The sequence below is a fragment of the Mastigoproctus giganteus genome, chromosome 10 (assembly GCF_048544385.1).
Source record: "Mastigoproctus giganteus isolate SK-2022 chromosome 10, ASM4854438v1, whole genome shotgun sequence".
Classification (NCBI taxonomy): Eukaryota; Metazoa; Arthropoda; class Arachnida; order Uropygi; family Thelyphonidae; genus Mastigoproctus; species Mastigoproctus giganteus.
In genome coordinates, this window is record NC_143584.1 from 106,040,810 (window position 1) to 106,063,225 (window position 22,416).

At 39.3% G+C, this 22,416-nt stretch overlaps 1 protein-coding gene and 1 non-coding gene across 3 annotated transcripts in view; one reads left to right on the forward strand and one right to left on the reverse strand.

The window, feature by feature from the left end:
- Positions 1 to 22,416, forward strand: part of LOC150079203 (ephrin type-B receptor 1-B-like) — a 452,380-nt gene that overhangs the window by 185,175 nt on the left and 244,789 nt on the right. The window lies entirely within an intron of this gene.
- Positions 14,568 to 14,656, reverse strand: TRNAI-UAU (transfer RNA isoleucine (anticodon UAU)). Its single transcript is given in 2 exon segments — positions 14,568 to 14,603; positions 14,619 to 14,656. It is a non-coding gene; the product is annotated as a tRNA-Ile (tRNA).

Genomic DNA, 22,416 nt, shown 5'->3' on the forward strand with positions numbered 1-22,416 from the left:
TTCTTCCAATATTAAACCGTCAGTAATCGCTTGTACTTCTGCTGTTTCCCTTTCATCCCCGCACCGTTGGTAAATTCTTTTTTCTTGCAAGAGATCTTTCAGTCTATTTCTGCGTTGTTCGTTTCCTTAATTTTTGAGTAATAAAATGATTTAGCACTTTCTTTAATTTTCGCCCACATTTCCCACTCATTTCCACCTTGCTCTACTATCTTTTTAATAACTGTTGTAAAGTCCCAATCCTCTCTCTCCAGAACTGCTGGGTTGAGCTTCCAATAGCCTTTTCCCAGACTAACGTTCGTAAATAAATCTCCCTTCCACATTACTGCCACGTGATCTGAAACTTGTCAATCTCCCACAAATTTCACATGCCATATCATTATCCTTATCCTTCAACTGACTTGTTGCATAAGTGCGATCTATCCTAGTTCCTATATTATTGGCTATTTTGGTGGCCCCTTGTTTCCCCAGATTTTTTCCCTCCAGACGTCTACCAAGTCCCACAGTACAAACCTCGATTAATTCACGCACCTCCCCCCCCCGTAGCATGATGCAGGGTACCCCTCAGAATTTTGTCCATAATGGGGTCAGGAACGCAGTTCCAGTCCCCTGCCATTACAACCCACTGCACCCCCCTCATATAGTTGCCCAGTCCCCAAAACAGAGTTTTCCTTTCTAAAGTGGAATTTGGACTATAGACACAGATTAATCTAATTGTACGCCCCCCCCCATAACTCCAATCCACTGCCACAACCTGACCTTCTGTATCCCTACCCGCCAGTCGTATAGTCCCTAAAATTGGAGGAACCACTACTATTCCCACCCCTGTGGATCGATTTGTCCCAAAGCTCCAAAATCCTAACAACTGGTATCTGTTTTGAAACTGCTGGATGTCTGCTAAACTTGCGAAGTGGGTTTCTTGTAGAAACCAAATCTTCATCCCCCCCATGTTCATCATAATTTGCCATATCATCCTTTGTTTGTTAACTGCTCTCAGACCCTGTACATTTAACAACATAAATGTTATTCCGGACATTATGAGCAGAACTTTACTAGAACTTCTGCTAAGATATTCCTATGTTCAGCATTTAACTATTTGTTATTTGTTATTGGTGAGCAACACAGTGAGATCTCCAACATTCTTGTTTCTAATATTGGAAATAACGAAATCTCCCCAAGTGAACTGTATATTTACTACTTCACCCTCATTTTCATTCCAAAGAAAAATAGGTTCCCCTCTAGCTTTAACAATTTTCGCCAAGCTTCGCCTATATTCCCTGTATTCTTTTGTGTTTCTTACTACATTTAACCATTCTATTCCTTCGTATATCCTTGTTTGTATGCCATCTGAATCCGAATGAGACCCCGAAAGTGTTTTGCAATCTTTCTTACCGCCTGACAAAATTGATACCTCTTCCCCCTCTATTTGTTTTGTTTTGGTCTCTTCTTGAATTTCCTCTGTTCCCCCTTTTGCTCTTTTAGTTTTACCGCTTATTTCTTCCTTCTCCCCCCGCTTACGTACATTTTGTACTGTATTTTCCGCTTCCATGTCCTCAGTTCTGCGTGTTCCGATTGTGTTGCCGACATATCGTATGCTATTGTAAATGTTGGTGTGATTTCTTTAATCTGCGTCTCACCCCTCTGCACTACTATAGTTTCCGCGCTCTCACCTTTAGGCATATCTTTTGGCAGCTTGCTCGCTTTCTGCTTTCGGCAAACGTGCATTCCGGGCATTGAATGAATTTATGCATGGAAGCTCCGCATTTTTTACAATTATTAAGGCACTTGGCCGTAATGTGACCTGTGCCATTACAATTAAAACAACGTGATTTTTGGCATTCTGCTCCCAAATGGTCTTTACCTCCACACCTCAAACAAACTTTCTGAACTCCTGGGTAATTTATTAATAACCTGTGACCCAACAAATCGATTATGTTTGGCATGGGCGTTTTCATGTCAATATGAATTTGCACCGTACCTGTTTCTATGCCTGGCCATTCCTCATATTCTTTCCTGTGAATCTTAAAAACCTTACCAAACTTGTTAAAAAAGCTCTCGACAGGACTATTAGACATTTCTAATAGAAAACCCTTTCCTCTTGCCTCTGTTTTCAAGACCAACTGATATTTCTGCCTTGGTAATGGAGTTAATCCTTTTATCTCGTGAACCGAAACAACCTGAGTCACTCTCCGCATTACCTCTCTAATTGGACAAACCTCTGGAGTCTGAAACTCCACTGTTCTTTCTCTAAAAAAAAACTGTGCCATAATTAATCTCCGTTCCTTAAGGAAAATGAATAATTAAAAATCCCGTGTCCTGCCTGACACCAGCAAAATGAAAAAAGAAAATACCTAACTTGGCAGAAATAAATTTCAAAGAAATGTAAAACAAAAGAAAATCAATCACTTACTACCCTCTTAAAGGAGGTTACCTCAGCTGAAAGGACTGCCGCTAAACTCTTGATACGATCGGACACTTTCCTCAGCCTTCAGAATGAGTAGAACACATCTGAATGAAACAATTCACAAACTAGCCTCTAGACGATCATTTTGAAGCTATTGGGCTTCATCATCAGTGGGCGGGCAGGTACCCAGGTTTCGAAGCTAGTGGGCAGGCAGGTACCCTGGTAGTGCAACATGCCGTCACAGTTGCAAAGTTATATCCACAATATGAGAGATGCCAAAGAGTGTTGGTAATAATGTATTTTGAAAACGAAATGCACAAGGCATAATCCTTATGGGTTTTGGTAATAAACTATATAATATCAGTGTAGTTACACCATAGTTAACCCATAAATTTGAACTACGTATGTGGTGTAAAAGGCATCGTTTTAATAGTATCTCATATTGTATTGCACTACTTCAAATAAACCGATGATGAAGCCCACTAGCTTCGAAACGATCGTCTGGGTGGTGGTATCCTCTGAAAATAAATAACAGTAGTCTTCTCTACTAGAGAAGCGTTATTTATTTGAAGCAGTGCAATACCAGCTATCTCATTGTGAAGGCACCCACAATATGAGATACTGTTAAAACGATGCCTTTTACACTACATACATAGTTCAAATTTATGGGTTAACTATGGTGTATCTACGCCTATGTTATATAGTTAATTACCAAAACCCATAAGGATTATGCCTTGTGCATTTCGTTTTCAAAATTCTTTTTAATGTTGAATGGCAGCATTTGAGCTCTGAAGTAGTCATCAGAACAGTCAAAAGAATTTTTCTGAGTTTTGTTTGTTCATCAAGAACTTTGGCTAGATTATTTTCTTAGATAAATTTCAGCAAGTCAATTAATTTGCAATAATTGTAGATCATGTCTGCTATAGAAAACTTGTAATTCCGTCAGAAGTTTTTCTCTTTCGATCATGGGATATACCTCAGTAGTCTCCCTTATCTCTTCCATGGGCATTTTTGTACAAAAAATAACAAAGCTCTCCTTGTTAAACAATTTAGCAGCAATTAATTGCTTTGTAAAAGAATATCTTTCACCTATGTCAACAGCCGACCGGGCTAGCCGAGTGGGTAAAAGTACCTGCCCGGCAACCCAAAGGTCGTGGGTTCGATTCCCGCCTCGGGCTTGGATCAAAGTACTGCAAAAACCTTGGGAGGTGCAATATGGCCACAGAAGCCGATGCGCCAACAACTACCAAATCAAAAAAAAAAACCTATGTCAACACTTACATAGTCACATCCTTTGCTTCAATCATGAGTGTTTTTGAAGGATTTTCACAGTACTTTGAATTCCTGGTTTTTGTTGCATTGCATTGTTCTTCACAAAATTTCATATAACTCCATCGACAGTATATTTAGATTTAAAAAGCTGAGAGTGCTGCAGTTTGCTGTGCCTACCAATGAGCCACCCCTGGTATTAAATCGTGCTGTTGAAGAAAGTCCCCATCCTTCAAGTTCAATTATAGAATTAGGTAACCAGGCAAAAATGTTAGGTTAGAAAATCATTCTCTGTGAACAGCAAAGGATTTTCTAATCAAAGAATCAGAAAGTATTACCTTAGCAATGTCTATAACTTCAAAAGCATTAAAATGGGGGGGGGGATCAAGCTCTCAGCTGACCATCTCAGTACCAAAGCTTACACTTGTGTATCAGACAACTCGAGCATAAGCTCTGGCATTTCCAAAAACAAAATTAACTAGTCCCACAGGAGGTAATTATATTTGGTAACTTCATTGTCAGGGAAATGAGGTGTATATATATTAAAAGTAGATCTGAGGACTTGCTAAAAAGAATAGGGAAATGTTGAGGAAAAGTCATGAGTTAGGATTAAATTTTAAAGTGTATGTACTTCTGCCTAATCACAATAGTAGGGAATACATGATGAGAACCTTGTCGATCAGTTCAGCCCAGGAGAGACTGTGCAAGGCTCATGGGGTAGAATTTTTTCCAGCATGAGCGATCGCTGCTTGTTAACTGCTCCTCACAGAGATGGTATGCAAGAATATTTGCTGATGCTATCGAGGCAATGTTAGGTGGGTATACAGATTAGTAGATTAACTACAGCTGTAGGCAGAGGTGAAAGCAATTCTTGCACTGCTTCTATTGAAACATGCTGAGTAGCAAGATGTTGGGGATTGCAAGTCCAGCTGGGTTTCTCGTGGCATAAGCAAATATGTGGACTGTGTTAGGCTAACTGAGAGTAAAAAGGTGCACATATGCTTGCCTGTACACTAATGCCAGGAGCATAGTAAATAACTTTGAAGTACTGGTTAAGACTTCAGATGAAGACATTGTAGGTAAGCATATCAGAAACATGGTGTCACCCAGATGTAAGGGTATGCATAATTTCAGTATGGGGAATAGAATGCGTACAGGGAAGGAGGGATGTTATGTTATTAGCTAAGAATCATATAAAATCTAAGAAAGTGCAGCCAGTTGATATGGGTGGTAAGTGAAATATTGTCAGTTTGATATGACATAAGCAATGGGAAAACAAAAGTAAGAGTAGCCTAATGACTGTGATGAGTATAATGAACAACTATGCAGACAAATAGACTGGATCCATAAATCAGAATGTCTCATAACAAAAGATTTTAACTTTTCTCATATTTTCACTGGAAAAGGTGGATTACTTTTATAGTAGCATGAATTTTTTGCATTTATTGGACTACTGTTTTCTGCCTTAGCATATTAGTGAGGCAACAAGGAAAGCAAAACTCTTGATAAATTATCAGCAGATTATCTTCATGCATTAAGAATCCTGCAGATAAACAAACCACTAGGTGACACTGATCATGGTTTATTGACGTGGGATTTACTTAAAGATGTACCTATCATCAGGTGTAAAGAGAGAAACTTTTGTAACGGTGACTACAGTAGTCTCAGACAGTTTTTAAATTCTATACAGTGGGACCAATTGATAACCAACAGAAAATTCTAAATGGTAAGCATTCAGATAAGTAATTATAGAAGCTTGCTAGGTTTTTATACCAACTAAGAAATACTATTCAAGGCTTAGACCTAAATAAATGAATGTCAGTTGAACTAATGAGACTTGGCAGAGAAGAAAAATGCACAGGTGCATATAAATTATCAGGAGACACAGAAGTCTATGATAGATATAAACTATCCTGCAATCAATTCATAAAGGAGGTTAGGCAAGTTAAGGCAGATAATGAGATGTCTTTGACAAAGGATTCAAAAAAAAAAAAAAAACAGACTTTTTTACCTATATAAACTCTAAAAGGAAGGAAGGTAGGGGATTAATCACATTGGACTACTTGATATAAAGGCACCTCCGTAGCCAGGAGCAGCCGTGCATAGCACACGCTTCTTGATTAGACCAGGGTTCGTGTCCGTGACCACCAAATACGGAGGATGTGGCAAGGTCAGGGAATGACCACCGAATATCCCCGGAGCAATATGGCTTTAGTTGCTAATGCTCCTAAAAACCAAATAACAACTACTTGATATAAATGGTTTAACTGTTGATGACACTGCTTAGGTTGCCAATGACTTGAATAGGTATTTTGCATCTACATTCACATGAAGAATTCCTTAGGAAAGGGGATACCTAACAGGTATGTAATTGATTTTGCGACAAGTGAGAGGCAAGTGGAAGAGAAATTCTTGAAGCCAAACATAAAAAAGCACCTGGGGGGTGGATGGATAGGATCCATTCAATTATATTAAGGGAGGCAAGGAAGATAAGCATACCCTTAGCTATAATTACGAGAGATTCTTGGATTCGTGGTGGTACCTGTGGACTGGAGATGTGTGAATGTAACCCCCAATTCACAACAGGGAATCAAAAGGCGATATGAGTAATTACAAACCTATTAGGTTGACTTCTGTTCCAGTGAATATAATGGGGTCACTGGTTAAAGAAGTAATACGGGACTTCTTTAACTGGTGACTCCATTAGACAGGAATGCAGTTATAGCATGTGTTTTTTAAGGCATGATCTTGTCTGACCAATTTGCTTGGATATTATGATGCAGTAACCAAGTGACTTGATGCAAAACAAAATTTTTGATATAATATACTTGGATTTCAGAAAAGCTTTTGATACTGTTGCATGTAAAATACTACTATACAAATTAGAGCAGTGTGGCATTAAGGGTAAATTACTGTTATGGATAAAGGGATGGTTATCAGTGGGCACTAGTCTTCTTGAAGTAATGTTACTAGTGGAGTCCTCCAGAGTTCGGGGCTGGGCCCATTATTGTTTTCTATATTTATTAATGATACTGATGAAGGTATATCAGGCTTAATTTTTAAGTTTTCAGATGATACAAAGGTTAGCAGGGTGGTTAATGACAGTAATAAAGTTATGCTACTGCAACAAGATCTAAAAAAATTAGGCAGAGAAACTGAGAAATGGCAATAGAAATTTTACATTGACAAATGCAAGGTACTGCATATGGGTAGTAGTAATCTCATATTAATGTAGTAAGATATAAAGTTCTTTGAGCAGTGTAGACAAGCTTCCAGGACATCTCATGGTTTTTCAATGATATACAGAAATTTTGCTATTGGGATAAGGAGGTAATTATCCCATTGTACAGAGGATCCATGTTGTCCGAGGATAATTGGTTTCAGAAAGTGCCACTTAAAACGGGGACCAAATTTCATATTTAAATAACACTAAATGCAACTAGGCATAATATTTTAAGAAGTTAAGATTCTATATCTATATAATATTGGTGTAGATACACTATAGACAACTCTTAAAGAAAAACTATGATAATAGTATGAAAAGCATCATTTCATCTATATCTCATATTGTGCTTATCCTTCACAATGAATTGCCTGTGTATTGCACTACCTCGAATAAGTAATGTTTCACTAATAGAGAATACTATTGTTACTTATTCTAGGTGGGCGCCACCACCAAGACGACACCATTTCAAAGCTAGTTGGCTTTTCATCGGTGGGTGGGCAGGTATTCTGGTATGACAAGTGAAGCGTTACTTATTCATTGTAGTGCAATACATGGCAACTCATTGTGAAGGATGATTAGATATGGTATCTACACCGATATTATATAGTCATGTTTATTATGTAATTTTACATAGTAAAAAATGGATGAAGGAAATAATGAGAAAATTATTTTATTAGACATTTTTTATTATAATATGTTACACAATGTAAAGTTAAGTAAAGTTTTTTGAAGTTACACTATGTTGTCAAATTCTTTAATAGGTGAATCCTCCATTATTCCAACCTCCTCTATTGCTGCTCGAGTCAGTCTGCGCTTATCACTTTCTCTAGGAGTTTTATTTTAACCCCTGAGTCCATTGCTCGGGGTTGATATAATCCCAAACAATATTTCAGCAATTTGCCCTTTTGATCTACTCTGTTCAAGCTCCTAATAGCTTTGAAAAGGGTACCTTTGATTGATCCACTGAAAATTCCAGAAACCTTTGTTAAATTTCACACAATTAGGAAAATTCAGGAATTAAGTTAGACCTAATTATATGCACATGTTGAGTGGCATCTGTTGTACAATTATTTGACAGTGAGCATGCTTTATTGATATGCTTTTTCCTCCAATTGGTAACACTCTCTCCCTTTCTCTGGCTGCATGATATTGAAGCATCATCTGGAATTGAAATTTTGACATGTACACTTAATGTTTCATGCAGTGGTGCTCCTATTATTGACAGCCTGGTGTCCATTAATCAAAGCACATTTTGCTTGCCAACAAATCCAAAGGGAGTTTTTAATATAAAAAATGGCCTTTTCATAGTTGTTTTCAGAAAAGATTGACAATTTTGAATTATTTCTTTCTGATTTTTCAAATGTACATGTGTACCAGGTCACTTCGACAGTGCATGAATAAAAGAAAAGCATCCTTTATGGGCCTGGGTAGTACTATAATGGACTCTTTTGATCTTTCTGCTTCTGCCAACCAATTTTTTCAAGACCTTTAAATCGTTATTAGCATTAGCATTAGTAGAGGCATATGATGCAAGAAAGCAAGCTTATGCAGCGTGAGCCAAAAAAAAAAAAAAAAAAAAAAAACTTTCACTTCACCCCTCTGTCCTTTCGAAATACCTGTCGAGCTGAGCCTTAAATTTATTTAGGCTATCAACTTCCACAACAAGCGATGGAAGTCTGTTCCACCAACCAACTACCCGCTGGCTAAAGGCAAATTTCCGCACATCTATCCTACATCTGTCTTTCCTCAATTTAAATTTATGCCCTCTTAGTTAATTATTCTGAGCGAGAGGAAGAATCCCATTGGCATTGAGCATGCTCAAACCATTCAAGGCTTTATACACCTCTATCAGATCACCCCGCCGGTGCTTAGTCTCCAGACACTGTAATTTGCAAAAATTAAGCCTTTCTTCGTAAGAGCAACCCTTTGTTCCATTCACTAATCTTGTTGCCCTTCTCTGTACTCGTTCCAGCAGCTCTACATCCTTCTTGAAATGAGGCCTCCAGACCTGTATACAGTACTCAAGGTGTGGCCTGACCATTGCCTTATACAGGGGAATAATCACCTCCTTATCCCTGCTAGAAAAATTCCTGTATACAATTGACAAGACACCATGAGCTACTCTTGCAGCCCGTCTGCACTGCTCAGAGAACTTCATATCTGCCTGCACAATTATCCCCAGGTCCTTTTCATTCTCTACTACTGTCAGTGTAGTACCACAGAGTTGATACGTTGCTCTGGGGTTGCTGTTTCCCATATGTAGTAGTACTTTACATTTGTCAATGTTAAACTTCATTTGTCACCTCTCAACCCATCTGCTCAACCTTTCCAAATCCTGTTGCAGCAGCATAGTGTCAGTAGCGTCCTTGACAACCCTGCCAACCTTCGTATCGTCTGCAAACTTGGACATTAAGCCTGATATACCATCATCAGTATCATTTATAAATACAGAAAACAATAAAGGCCCCAATACTGAACCCTGAGGGACTCCACTAATAACATTAGTCCACGATGAGCAGTGTCCATTGATTACCACTCTCCGTCTTCTCCCCCTCAACCACCCCTTTATCCATAGCAGCAATTTGCCTCCAATGCCACACTGCTCCAATTTGTGCAGCAGTCTTCCATGTGCAACAGTATCAAAAGCCTTTCTAAGATCCAAGTATATAATATCAAAGTTATTCCCTGCATCCAGTTCTTTTGTGACTGCATCATAGTATCCAATCAAATTGGTCAGGCAAGATTTCCCCTTAACAAAACCATGCTGTGTCCTAGCTATAACTGAAGTCTTGTCTAGATGATCCTGCAGTGCTTCTTTCACCAGTGCCTCCATTAATTTTCCGGGAACAGAAGTTAAACTCACAGGTCTATAATTACTTGTGTCAGCCTTTGATCCCCCTTTGTGAATTGGGGTCACATTTGCACATCTCCAGTCAATGGGTACCTCCCCTGAGTCCAAGGAAGCTCTCATAATTATGGCTAAGGGTTTGCTTACCTCCTTTGCTGCCTCCTTTAATATAACTGGATAGATCCCATCCACCCCAGGTGCCTTTCTTGTGTTTATCTTCAACAATTTCTCCTCCACTTTGCTCTCAGTTATTACAAGATTCTCTAGCTTACTGCTAGAGTTGAATACACCTCTGGCATTCCCCTCGCTGAATAACTCCTCATGTGTGAATGTCGATGCAAAATATTCATTTAGTTTGTTAGCTACCCGAGCAGGGTCATCAACAGTTGACCCATCGATCTCAAGTGGACCAATCTGATTCATCCCCTTCCTTCTAGAGTTTACATAAGTAAAGAACTCTTTGCTGTTTTTCTTCGCATCCCTTGCCAAGGATCTCTCGTAATCTGCCTTCGCCTGCCTAACCTCCTTTGTAACTTGGTTACAGATCAACTTGTATCTATCATAGGCGTCCGTGTCACGTGTTAATTTGTATGTATCCCATGCATTTTTCTTCTCTGCCATATGCCTCATTAGTTCATCTGACAACCATTTAGGCCTAAACCTTGAACAATATTTCTTAGTTGGTATGTAAAGCCTAGTAGCTTCCACGATAAGTTCTTTGAATGCTTCCCATTTTGAATTTGCTGTTGGCAATATCATCAGTTGATCCCACTGTATAGAATTTAAATACTGTCTCAGTCCATTGTAGTCGCCTTTACGAAAGCAATACCCCTTCCCTTTACCCCTAATGGTAGTTACCTCTTTGAGTAACTCCCACTTCAGCACACTGTGATCACTGCCACCAAGTGGTTCATTTATCTGCAGATTCTTAATGCATGAAGAATCACTACTGATAATCAAATCAAGAGTATTACTCCCTCTAGTTGCCTCCCGAACATGCTGATGTAGAAAACAATCATCCAATAAATCCACAAAAGCCTTGCTACTGTGTGAGTGACCAGCCCCCAAATTCCAGTCAATATCTGGGAAATTAAAATCCCCCATTATAAGACTCTCTGATTTACTGGCCCACTCTATTTCTCCGAACAGTTTCTTATTATACTCATCAGAGTCATTAGGCCTATAGCACACTCCTACTCTCAATTTTGATCTCCCAATGCTTATGTCACACCAAACTGACTCGACACTGCACTGTCCAGCGATGTCGACTGGCTTCACTTCCTTGGATTTTATGTGTTTTTTAACTAATAGCATAACCCCTCCTCCCTTCCTATCCTGTCTATCCTTTCTGTAGACATTGTACTCCCCAAATTCCAGTTCTGCATTTCTTATATCTGTGTGAGACCACGTCTCTGAAATCCCCACAATATCTGCCTTTGATGTTTTGAGCAATACCTCAAATTCATCAAATTTATTTACTAAACTCCTAGCATTGGTGTACACACAAGTATACATGCACCTGTTCTTTTTCTTAGCTACCCTAACACAACCCATGTGTTTACTTGTACCCCAATGATTCCCAGCAGTCTCTGAAATATCCTGCATCTTATTTTCCAGGCTGCGGCTCATTCCAATAGAAGCAGTGCCAGAATCACTTTCACCTCTGCCAGTGGCTACTGTTAATCTATTAGTCCTTGTATCCCCCCAATCTAGCAGTTTTCCGACCCACCTAACATTGCCTCGATAGCATCAGCAAACATTCTTGCACCCTTTCTATTTAAGTGTATCCCATCCCTGTAGAAGCAGTCTCTCCTGTTAACAAGTACAGACCAGGCTGAAAAAAATTCTACCCCTTGAGCCCTGCACAATCTTTCCAGGGCCGAATTGATTGACAGGGCTCTCATCATATACTCCCTCCTATCGTGTCTGGACAGAATTGCAGACACTTTCAATTTCAACCCTAATTCACGGCTTTTTTTCATCAGTGACCTGTACTTGTCAAGTAATTCCGCCGGTCTCCTACTCTTAATGTCATTAGTGCCAACGTGTACAACTATATCACCTTTTGTGCCCTTAAAAGATGATATCCGCTCTACAACGTCATCAACTTTTGCCCCTGGCAGACATACCCTGGTCCTATTCCACCTATCCTTTTTACAAAGCATGTTTCCCGTTTCCCTGACAATAGAGTCACCAACAACTACTAGTTCCTTTGGGACCAGCGCATTGTGCCTTGGGGGTTGCCGCTGTGTTCCGCGATGACCAAGTGCAAGCTCTGGCATTGGTGTGGGCAGCTGAGAGCTTGATGGGCCCCTCACTTGTAATCCTTCGAGGGCATCCACCCTATCCTTCAAGCTCTCATATAGGCCCATAACAACGCTGAGTTGTCGCCTTATCTCCTTACACTCCTTGCATCGCACACACACAAAGACATCCCCCATGGCAGTATCATGTCCCATACTTGACTGCTCCGCAAACATCAAGCAAATAGTGCATCTTACAAGGCTGTGATTCAGAGGACAACTGCCCCCTTCAGTTCTCCCCTGGGCCACAGCATTCCCATTAGCTTGAGCCCCTTGCTTTGCTGCTCTGGTTTGAGTCATGATTTAGATTTACTTTCAATAAAATTTCAATTTCTGTACAAAATTAAATCCTAAACTTGTATCCAAACACAGTTATAACGCTATATTTATGTTTCAGTAACAAGTGTTATCTACGGAATATTTACGTTTCAGTAACGAGTGTTATCTACGAAATATTTACGTTTCAGTAACGAGTGTTATCTGCGAAATCCCTTTATATAACTTTCGTATCAAGTTATGTATTAATTATTTGTTTTTACTAATTATTTATGTTACGTAACCTAAGTGGTTATATGTATAATTAATTATGTTACGTTTGTAATCTAAGTCGTTATATGTATTTATTTAAACGTACAATTTAACTGCTAACGAAGTTCAACTAACGCTATCTAGTACGGTATATCGTATCACAAAGGCGGGAAAATTACGAACGGTTAGCGGAGTTGAAACACGTGGAAACCTTTACCGATACTTTTATGCAATTACAAGGCCGAGTAAAGAATAAATACACCAAATTAATCAGAAGATCACAAAATAATGTTATACTACTAAATTTAAATCAAAAGTTTTAGAAAAACAATAATTTCAAATCAATAAATAAGAAAAATCCACTTAGCGGCTTTGAAAACGACCGTCTCTAGAAGCCTCGTCAGCAGAATCCTCCTCCTTTGTGAATCTTGATCCTCCTTTGTGAATTGGGGTCACATTTGCACATCTCCAGTCTATGGGTACCTCCCCTGAGTCCAAGGAAGCTCTCATAATTATGGCTAAGGGTTTGCTTACTTCCTTTGCTGCCTCTTTTAATATAACTGGATAGATCCCATCCAACCTAGGTGCCTTTCTTGTGTTTATCTTCAACAATTTCTCCTCCACTTTACTCTCAGTTATTACAAGATTATCAAGCTTACTGATAGAGTTGAATACACCTCTGGCATTTCCCTCGCTGAATAACTCCTCATGTGTGAATGTTGATGCAAAATATTGATTTAGTTTGTTAACTACCTGAGCAGGATCATCAACAGTTGAACCATCGATATCAAGTGGACCAATCTGATTCATCCCCTTCCTTCTAGAGTTTACATAAGTAAAGAACTCTTTGCTGTTTTTCTTTGCATCCCTTGCCAAAGATTTCTTGTAATCTGCCTTCGCCTGCCTAACCTCCTTTGTGACTTGGTTACAGACCAGCTTATATCTATTATAGGCTTCTGTATCACGTGTTAATTTATATGTATCCCATGCATTTTTCTTCTCTGCCATATGTCACATTAGTTCATCTTGGCCTAAACCTTGAACAATATTTCTTAGTTGGTATGTAAAGCCTAGTAGCTTCCAAGGTAATTTCTTTGCATGCTTCCCATTTTACTTTGCTGTTGGTAACATCATCAGTTGGCCCCACTGTATAGAATTTAAATACTGTCTCAGTCCATCATAGTCGCCTTTACGAAAGCAATAACCCTTCCCTTTACCCCTGATGGTAGTTACCTCTTTGAGTAAATCCCACTTCAGCACACTGTGATCACTGCCACCTAGTTGTTCCTTTATCTCCAGATTCTTAATGCATGAAGAATCACTACTGATAATCAAATCAAATCCTCTCTAGTTGCCTCCCGAATATGCTGATGTAGAAAACAATCATCCAATAAATCCATAAAAGCCTTGCTAGTTGTGAGTGACCAACCCACAAATTCCAGTTAATATCTGGGAAATTAAAATCCCCCATTATAAGACTCTCTGATGTACTGGCCCACTCTATTTCCCTGTACAGTTTCTTATTATACTCATCAGAGTCATTAGGCCTATAGCACACTCCTACTCTCAATTTTGATCTCCCAATGCTTATGTCACACCAAACTGACACAACACTGCACTGTCGAGCGATGTCGACTGGCTTCACTTCCTTGGATTTTATGTGTTTCTTAACTAATAGCATAACCCCTCCCCCCTTCCTATCCTGTCTATCCTTTCTGTAGACGTTGTACTCCCCAAATTGCAGTTCTGCATCCCTTATATCTGTGTGACACCACGTCTCTGATATCCCAACAATATCCGCCTTTGATGCTTGGAGCAATACCTCAAATTCTTCAAATTTATTTACCAAACTCCTAGCATTGGTGAACACACAAGTATACCTGCACCTGTTCCCATTGCTTCTGCTCATTCCAATAGAAGCAGTGCAAGAATCACTTTCACCTCTGCCAGTGGCTACTGTTAATCTATTAGTCCTTGTATCCCCCAAAACGTTTCCCCAGGTGAGGCTCGAACTCACAACCTCGGCATCACTTAGTACTGCCTTATAAGTACTGCTTGCTAACCAATTGCACCACTGGGGAGGACACAATTGGTTAGCGCGCTTTATTATAGCTAATGACTAGTCCCAGATAAGTTAACAGGAGAGATTGCTTCTACAGGGATGGGATACACTTAAATAGAAAGGGTGCAAGAATTTTTTCTGATGCTGTTGAGGCAGTGTTAGGTGGGTCGGAAAACTGCTAGTTGGGGGGGATACAAGGACTAATAGATTAACAGTAGCCACTGGCAGAGGTGGAAGTGATTCTTGCACTGCTTCTATTCAAATGAGCAGAAGTCTGAAAAACAAGATGCAGGATATTTCAGAGACTGCTGGTAGTCATTGCGTTACAAGTAAACACATGGGTTGTGTTAGGGTAGCTAAGAATAGAAACAGGTGCATGTATACCTGCGTGTACACCAATGCTAGGAGTTTGGTAAATAAATTTGATGAATTTGAGGTATTGCTCAAAACATCAAAGGCAGATATTGTTGGGATATCAGAGACGTGGTGTCACACAGATATAAGTAATGCGGAACTGGAATTTGGGGAATACAATGTATATAGAAAGGATAGACAGGACAGGAGGGGAGGAGGGGTTATGCTATTAACTAAGAAACACATAAAGTCGAAGGAAGTGAAGCCAGTTGACATCGATGGACAGGGCAGTGTCGAGTCAGTTTGGTGTGACATAAGCATAGGGAAATCAAAATTGAGAGTAGGAGTGTGCTATAGGCCTAATGACTCTGATGAGTATAATTTTTTTTTTTTTTTTTTTTTTTTTTTTTTGATTTGGCAGTTGTTGGCGCATTGGCTTCTGTGGCCATATTGCACCTCCCAAGGTTTTTGCAGCACTTTGATCCAAGCCCGAGGCGGGAATCGAACCCGCGACCTTTGGGTTGCCGGGCAGGTACTTTACCCACTCGGCTAGCCCGGTCGGCGATGAGTATAATAATATATTGTACAGGGAAATAGAGTGGGCCAGTAAATCAGAGAGTCTTATAATGGGGGATTTTAATTTCCCAGATATTGACTGGAATTTGTGTTTTGGTCACCCGCACACTAGCAAGGCTTTTGTGGATTTATTGGATGATTGTTGCATGGGATACATACATGCATGGGATACATACATCAGCATGTTCGTGAGGCAACAAGAGGGAGCAATACTCTTGATCTGATTATCAGTAGTGATTCTTCATGCATTAAGAACCTGCAGATAAATGAACCACTAGGTGGCAGTGATCACAGTGTGTTGAAGTGGGATTTACTCAAGGAGGTAACTACCATCAGAGGTAAAGGGAAGGGTTTTTGTTTTCGTAAAGGCGACTATGATGGTCTGAGACAGTATTTAAATTCTATACAGTGGGACCAACTGATGATGTTACCAACAGCAAACTCAAAATGGGAAGCATTCAAGGAACTAATCTTGGTGGCTACCAGGCTTTACATACCAACTAAGAAATATTGTTCAAGGTTTAGGCCTAAATGGTTGTCAGATGGACTAATGAGACATGTGGCAGAGAAGAAAAATGCATGGGATACATACAAATTAATGGGTGACATGGAAGCCTATGATAGATATAAGTTGGTCTGTAACCAAGTCACAAAGGAGATTAGGCAGGCAAAGGCAGACTACGAAAAATCCTTGGCAAAGGATGCAAAGAAAAACAGAAAGGAGTTCTTTACATACTTGAACTCGGGAAGGAAAGGGATGAATCAGATTGGTCCACTGGATATTGATGGTTCAACAGTTGAGGATCCTGCTCAGGTGGCTAACAATCTAAACGAGTATTTTGCATCTACATTCACGCATGAGGAGTTATCAGGAAGGAGAATGATGTAGGTAAAGTAAACATTGGCAGTGAGCTGGATGATTTTGTAATAACTGAGAGGAAAGTGGAGGAGAGATTGTTGAGGATAAACATAAAAAAGGCACCTGGGGTGGATGGGATCTATCCAGTTATATTAAAGGAGGCAGCAAAGGAAGTATGCAAACCCCTAGCCATAATTATGAGAGCTTCTTTGGACTCAGGGGAGGTACCCATAGACTGGAGATGTGCAAATGTAACCCCAATTCACAAAGGAGGATCAAAGGCTGACACAAGTAATTATAGACCTGTTAGTTTAACTTCTGTTCCAGGTAAATTAATGGAGGCACTGGTTAAAGAAGCACTGCAGGATCATCTAGACAAGAATTCAGTTATAGCTCAGACGCAGCATGGTTTTGTTAAGGGCAGGTCTTGCCTGACCAATTTGATTGGATACTATGATGTAGTCACAAAAGAACTGGATGCAGGGAATAACTTTGATATTATATATTTGGATCTTAGAAAGGCTTTTGATACTGTTGCACATGGAAGACTGCTGCACAAATTGGAGCAGTGTGGCATTGGAGGCAAATTGCTGCTATGGATAAGGGGATGGTTGAGTGGCAGAAGACAGAGAGTGGTAATCAATGGACACTGCTCAACGTGGACTAATGTTATTAGTGGAGTTCCTCAAGGTTCAGTGTTGGGTCCATTGTTGTTTTCGGTGTTTATGAATGATATTGATGATGGGATATCAAGTTTAATGTCTAAGTTTGCAGATGATACAAAGGTTGGCAGGGTCGTTAAGGACACTACTGACGCTATGCTGCTGCAACAGGATCTGGAAAGGTTGAACAGATGGGCTGAGAGGTGGCAAATGAAGTTTAACATTGACAAATGTAAAGTACTACATATGGGTAACAGTAACCCCAGAGCAATGTATCAACTCTGCGGTACTACACTGACAGTGGTAGAGAATGAAAAGGACCTGGGGGTAATTGTGCAGGCAGATATGAAGTTCTCTGAGCAGTGCAGACGAGCTGCAAGAGTAGCTCATGGTGTCTTGTCAATGATATACAGGAATTTTTCTAGCAGGGATAAGGAGGTGATTATTCCCTTGTATAAGGCAATGGTTAGGCCACATCTTGAGTACTGTATACAGGTCTGGAGGCCTCATTTCAAGAAGGATGTAGAGCTGCTGGAACGGGTACAGAGAAGGGCAACAAGATTAGTAAATGGAACAAAGGGTTGCTCTTACGAAGAAAGGCTTAAGTTTTGCAAATTACAGAGTCTGGAGACTAGGCACCGGCGAGGTGATCTGATAGAGGTGTATAAGGCTTTGAACGGTTTGAGCATGCTCAATGCCAATGGGATTCTTCATCTTTCGCAGAATAATCACCTCAGAGGGCATAAATTCAAATTGAGGAAGTACGGATGTCGGATAGATGTGCGGAAATTTGCCTTTGGCCAGCGGGTGGTTGGTTGGTGGAACCGACTTCCATCACTTGTTGTTGAAGTTGATAGCCTAAACAAATTTAAAGCTCAACTGGACAGGTATTTCGAACGAACGGAGGGGTGAAATGGGAGAGGGGTTTTTTTTTTTTTTTTTTTGGCTGATGCTGAATAAGCTTGCTTTCTTGCATCATGTGCCTCTACTAATGCTAATGCTAAGTATATGAATCCAACTTTCAATTACTGCTCCTTCAATGATTATATCCCTTTCTGTGGCATATCTTTTCATCATTACTTTTGTTTTAGCCATATTCACCTTTAGTCTGAAATCCTTACTAACTTTGCATAACTGATTAAGATTTTCCTCTAATTCTTAGGAATCATTGCTTATTATCAGAATGTCATCTGCAAATCATAAATGGTTTAGATACTCACCATTCACATTGACTCCTCTCTGTGACCAGGTAAATCTTCTGAAAGCTTCTGCAAGGGTAGCAGTAAACCAGTAAACAACTTTGGAGATATTGTCTGATTGTTGAACTCCTTTCTCAATTTTAAATTTGCTACTGTCTTTGTCTAGTCTAATAAAGGAGGTAGTGTTCTCATATTTTCTTCAAAATCATAATGTATGGGATATCTATGCCTATAGTTTTCCTTTCTGTGCTGTTTTGTCTCTTTCAACCTTAGCATTGAAGTCCCCCATAATGATGGTGTAGTGAGTTTTCTGTTCATCTAGAAGTCTCTCAATTTCAGTGTACATTTCTTCAACCTCTTCATCATTATGGTTTGATGTTGGTGTATAAATCATTATAACCTTTAGTTTGCATCTCTTAGAAATCTTGAGTAGTCTTGAAACCCTTTGTGATGTACTTTTGAATTCCAAAATGTTGTTTTTAATATGTTTATGGACCAGAAAGCCAACTCCACCTTTGATCTTTTCACTTTTTCCATTGGTCAGCAGATTTCCACTTGATAAACTTATAAGTGATTCATTTCTTCTTCTTGTTTCAGCAAAGCTGATGATATTCCAATTCACATTTTCTAATTCCTTTTCCAGTTGTAATATCCTATCCAATAGTCTAATTAATGCAATTATTATAAAATTTGTGGCATCTAATTAGCATTAGCATTAGTAGAGGCATATGATGCAAGAAAGCAAGCTTATGCAGCATCAGCCAAAAAAAAAAAAAAAAGTGCCCATTTCTCCCCTCCGTTCATTCCAAATACCTGTCCAGCTCAGCCTTAAATTTATTTAGGCTATCAACTTCCACAACAAAAGATGGAAGTCTGTTCTGCCAACCAACTACCTGCTGGCTAAAGGCAAACTTCTGCACATCTGTCCTACAACTGTCTTTCCTCAATTTGAATTTATACCCTCTCAGGTGATTATTCTGAGCAAGAGGAAAAATCCCATCAGCATTGAGCATGCTAAAACCATTCAAGGCTTTATACACCTCAATCAGATCACCTCGCAGGTGCCTAGTCTCCGGACACTGTAATCTGCAAAACATAAGCCTTTCTTTGTAAGAGCAACCCTTCGTTCCATTCACTAATCTTGTTGCCCTTCACTGTACTCGTCCCAATAGCTCTGCATCCTTCTTAAAGTGAGGTCTCCAGACCTGTATACAGTACTCAAGGTGTGGCCTGACCATTACCTTATACAAGGAGATAATCACCTCTTTATCCCTGCTAGAAAAATTCCTGTATATCATTGACAAGACACCATGGGCTACTCTTGCAGACTGTCTGCCCAGAAAACTTCATATCTGCCTGCACAATTACCCCCAGGTCCTTTTCATTCTCTACCACTGTCAGTGTAGTACCACAGTGTTGATACGTTACTCTGGGGTTACTGCTTCCCATATGTAGTACTTTGCATTTGTCAGTGTTAAACTTCATTTGCCACCTCTCAGCCCATCTGCTCAACGTTTCTAGATCCTGTTGCAGCAGCGTGTGTCATTAGTGTCCTTAACAACCCTGCCAACCTTCGTATCATCTGCAAACTTGGACATTAAGCTTGATATACCATCATCAATATCATTTATAAATACAGAAAACAACAATGGACCCAACACTGAACCCTGAGGGACTCCACTAATAACATTAGTCCACAATGAGCAGTGTCCATTGATTACCACTCTCTGTCTTCTTCCCCTGAACCATCCCTTTATCCATAGCAGCAATTTTCCTCCAATGGACACTGCTCTAATTTGTGCAGCAGCCTTACATGTGCAACAGTATCAAAAGCCTTTCTAAGATCCAAATATATGATATCAAAGTTATTTCCTGCATCCAGTTCCTTTGTGACCACATTATAGTATCCAATAAAATTGGTCAGGCAAGAATTTTCCTTAACAAAACCATGCTGTGTCCGAGCTATAACTGAAGTCGTGTCTAGATGATCCTGCAGTGCTTCTTTAACCAGTGCCTCCATTAATCTTCCTGGAACAGAAGTTAAACTAACAGGTCTATAATTACTTGTGTCGCCCTTTAATCCTCCTTTGTGAATTGGGGTCACATTTGCAGATCTCCAGTCTATGGGTATCTCCCATGAGTCCAAGGAAGCTTGCATAATTATGGCTAAGGGTTTGCTTACTTCCTTTAATATATTATTATTATTCTTATTAATATCCATATGATGCAAGGGAGCCTGAGGCTTATGCTGCACCAGAAAAAAAAAAAAGTTCCCAAGTAACCCTGTGAGAGATAGAGAAAGTCAAAAATAGAAGAGAATCACCAAGAAAGAGAAGAATGATGATATCCAGCTCAGGACCCTGGGTGTGCCAAGCCCATACTCACTAGATGTGAGCCCCCGGGGTTAAATATATCTGGATAGATCCCGTCCACATCCACTCCGGGTGTGATTTTTTTTATGTTTATCTTCATTAATTTGTCCTCCACTTTCCTCTCTATTACAAAATCATCCAGCTCACTGCCAGAGTTTAATTCTCCTCTGGCATTCCCCTACTTGAATAACTCCTCATGTGTGAATGCAGATGCAAAAATACTCATTTAGTTTGTTAGCCACCTCAGCAGGAATCATCAACAGTTGAACCAATCTGATTCATCCCTTTCCTTCTAGAGTTTACATAGGTAAAGAACTCTTTGCTGTTTTTCTTTGCCTCCTTTGCTAAAGATTTCTCATAATCTGCCTTTGGCTGCTTAATCTCCTGTGTGACTTGGTTACAGACCAACTTATATCTATCATAGGCTTCTGCATCACATGTTAATTTATATGTATCCCATGCACTTTTCTTCTGCGCCATATGTCTCATTAGTTCATCTGACATCCGTTTAGGCCTAAACCTTGAACAATATTTCTTAGTTAGTATGTAAAGCCTAGTAGCTTCCAAGATAAATTCTTTGAATGCCTCCCATTTTGAATTTGCTGTTGGTAACATCATCAGTTGGTCCCATCATATAGAATTTTAAATACTGTCTCAGATTTAAATATTTAAATTTAAATAATAAATATTTAAATTTAAATATAGAATTTAAATAATGGAGTCACTGGTTAAAGATGCATTGCAGGATCATCTAGACAAGACTGCAGCAATAATTCAGACACAGCATGGGTTTTTTAAGGGAAAGTCTTGTCTGACAAATTTGATTGGATACTATGATGTGGTTACAAAGGAACTGGATGCAAAAAATAATTTTGATATCATATATTTGGATTTCAAGAAAGCTTTTGACACTGTTGCTCATGGAAGACTACTGTACAAATTGGAGCAGAATGATATTAAGGGTAAGTTGCTACAATGGATAAAAGGATGGTTAAGTGGGAGAAGACAGAGGGTGGTAATCAATGGGTGCTGCTCTTCGTGGAGTCCCACAGGGTTCGGTGTTGGGTCCACTGTTGTTTTGTATATTTATCAATGATATTGATGAAGGTATATCAGGCTTAATGTCGAAGTTTGCAGATTATACAAAGTTTGGCAGGGTTGTTAATGACAGTAATGGCAGTGTGCTACTGCAACAGGATCTAGATAATTTGGGCAGATGGGCTAAGAAGTGGCAACTGAAGTTTAACCTTGACAAATGCACTGCATATGGGTAGAAGTAACCCCAGAGAAACGTACCAACTACTTAAGTGTGGTACTACACTTAAGGTGGTAGAAAATGAAATAGACCTGGGAGTAATTGTGCAGTCAGATATGAAGTTTTCTGAGCAATGCAGACAAGCTGCCAGGGCAGGTGTCATGGGGTTTTGTCAATGATATACAGTGAAACTTCCCTTTAATGGACAGCCATGGGGAATTTAAATCTGTCAGTTAAAGAGAAGTGTCCTCTAACAAGAAGTCTGAGGGAGAAAAAAAAGAAAGAAAGAAAGAAAAATCGTTAAACGTTTAATGTAAAATTAAATTAAAATATATACACATTTTGAACAATATTTTTGTAAATAATATACAATTACATACACAAGAGATAAAGAAAAATCTTTAAATGTTTAACGTAAAATTAAATTACATTATATAAGATTTTGCACAATATTTTTGTGAATAATATACATACAATTGTGCTATGCATATTATGACTTTAT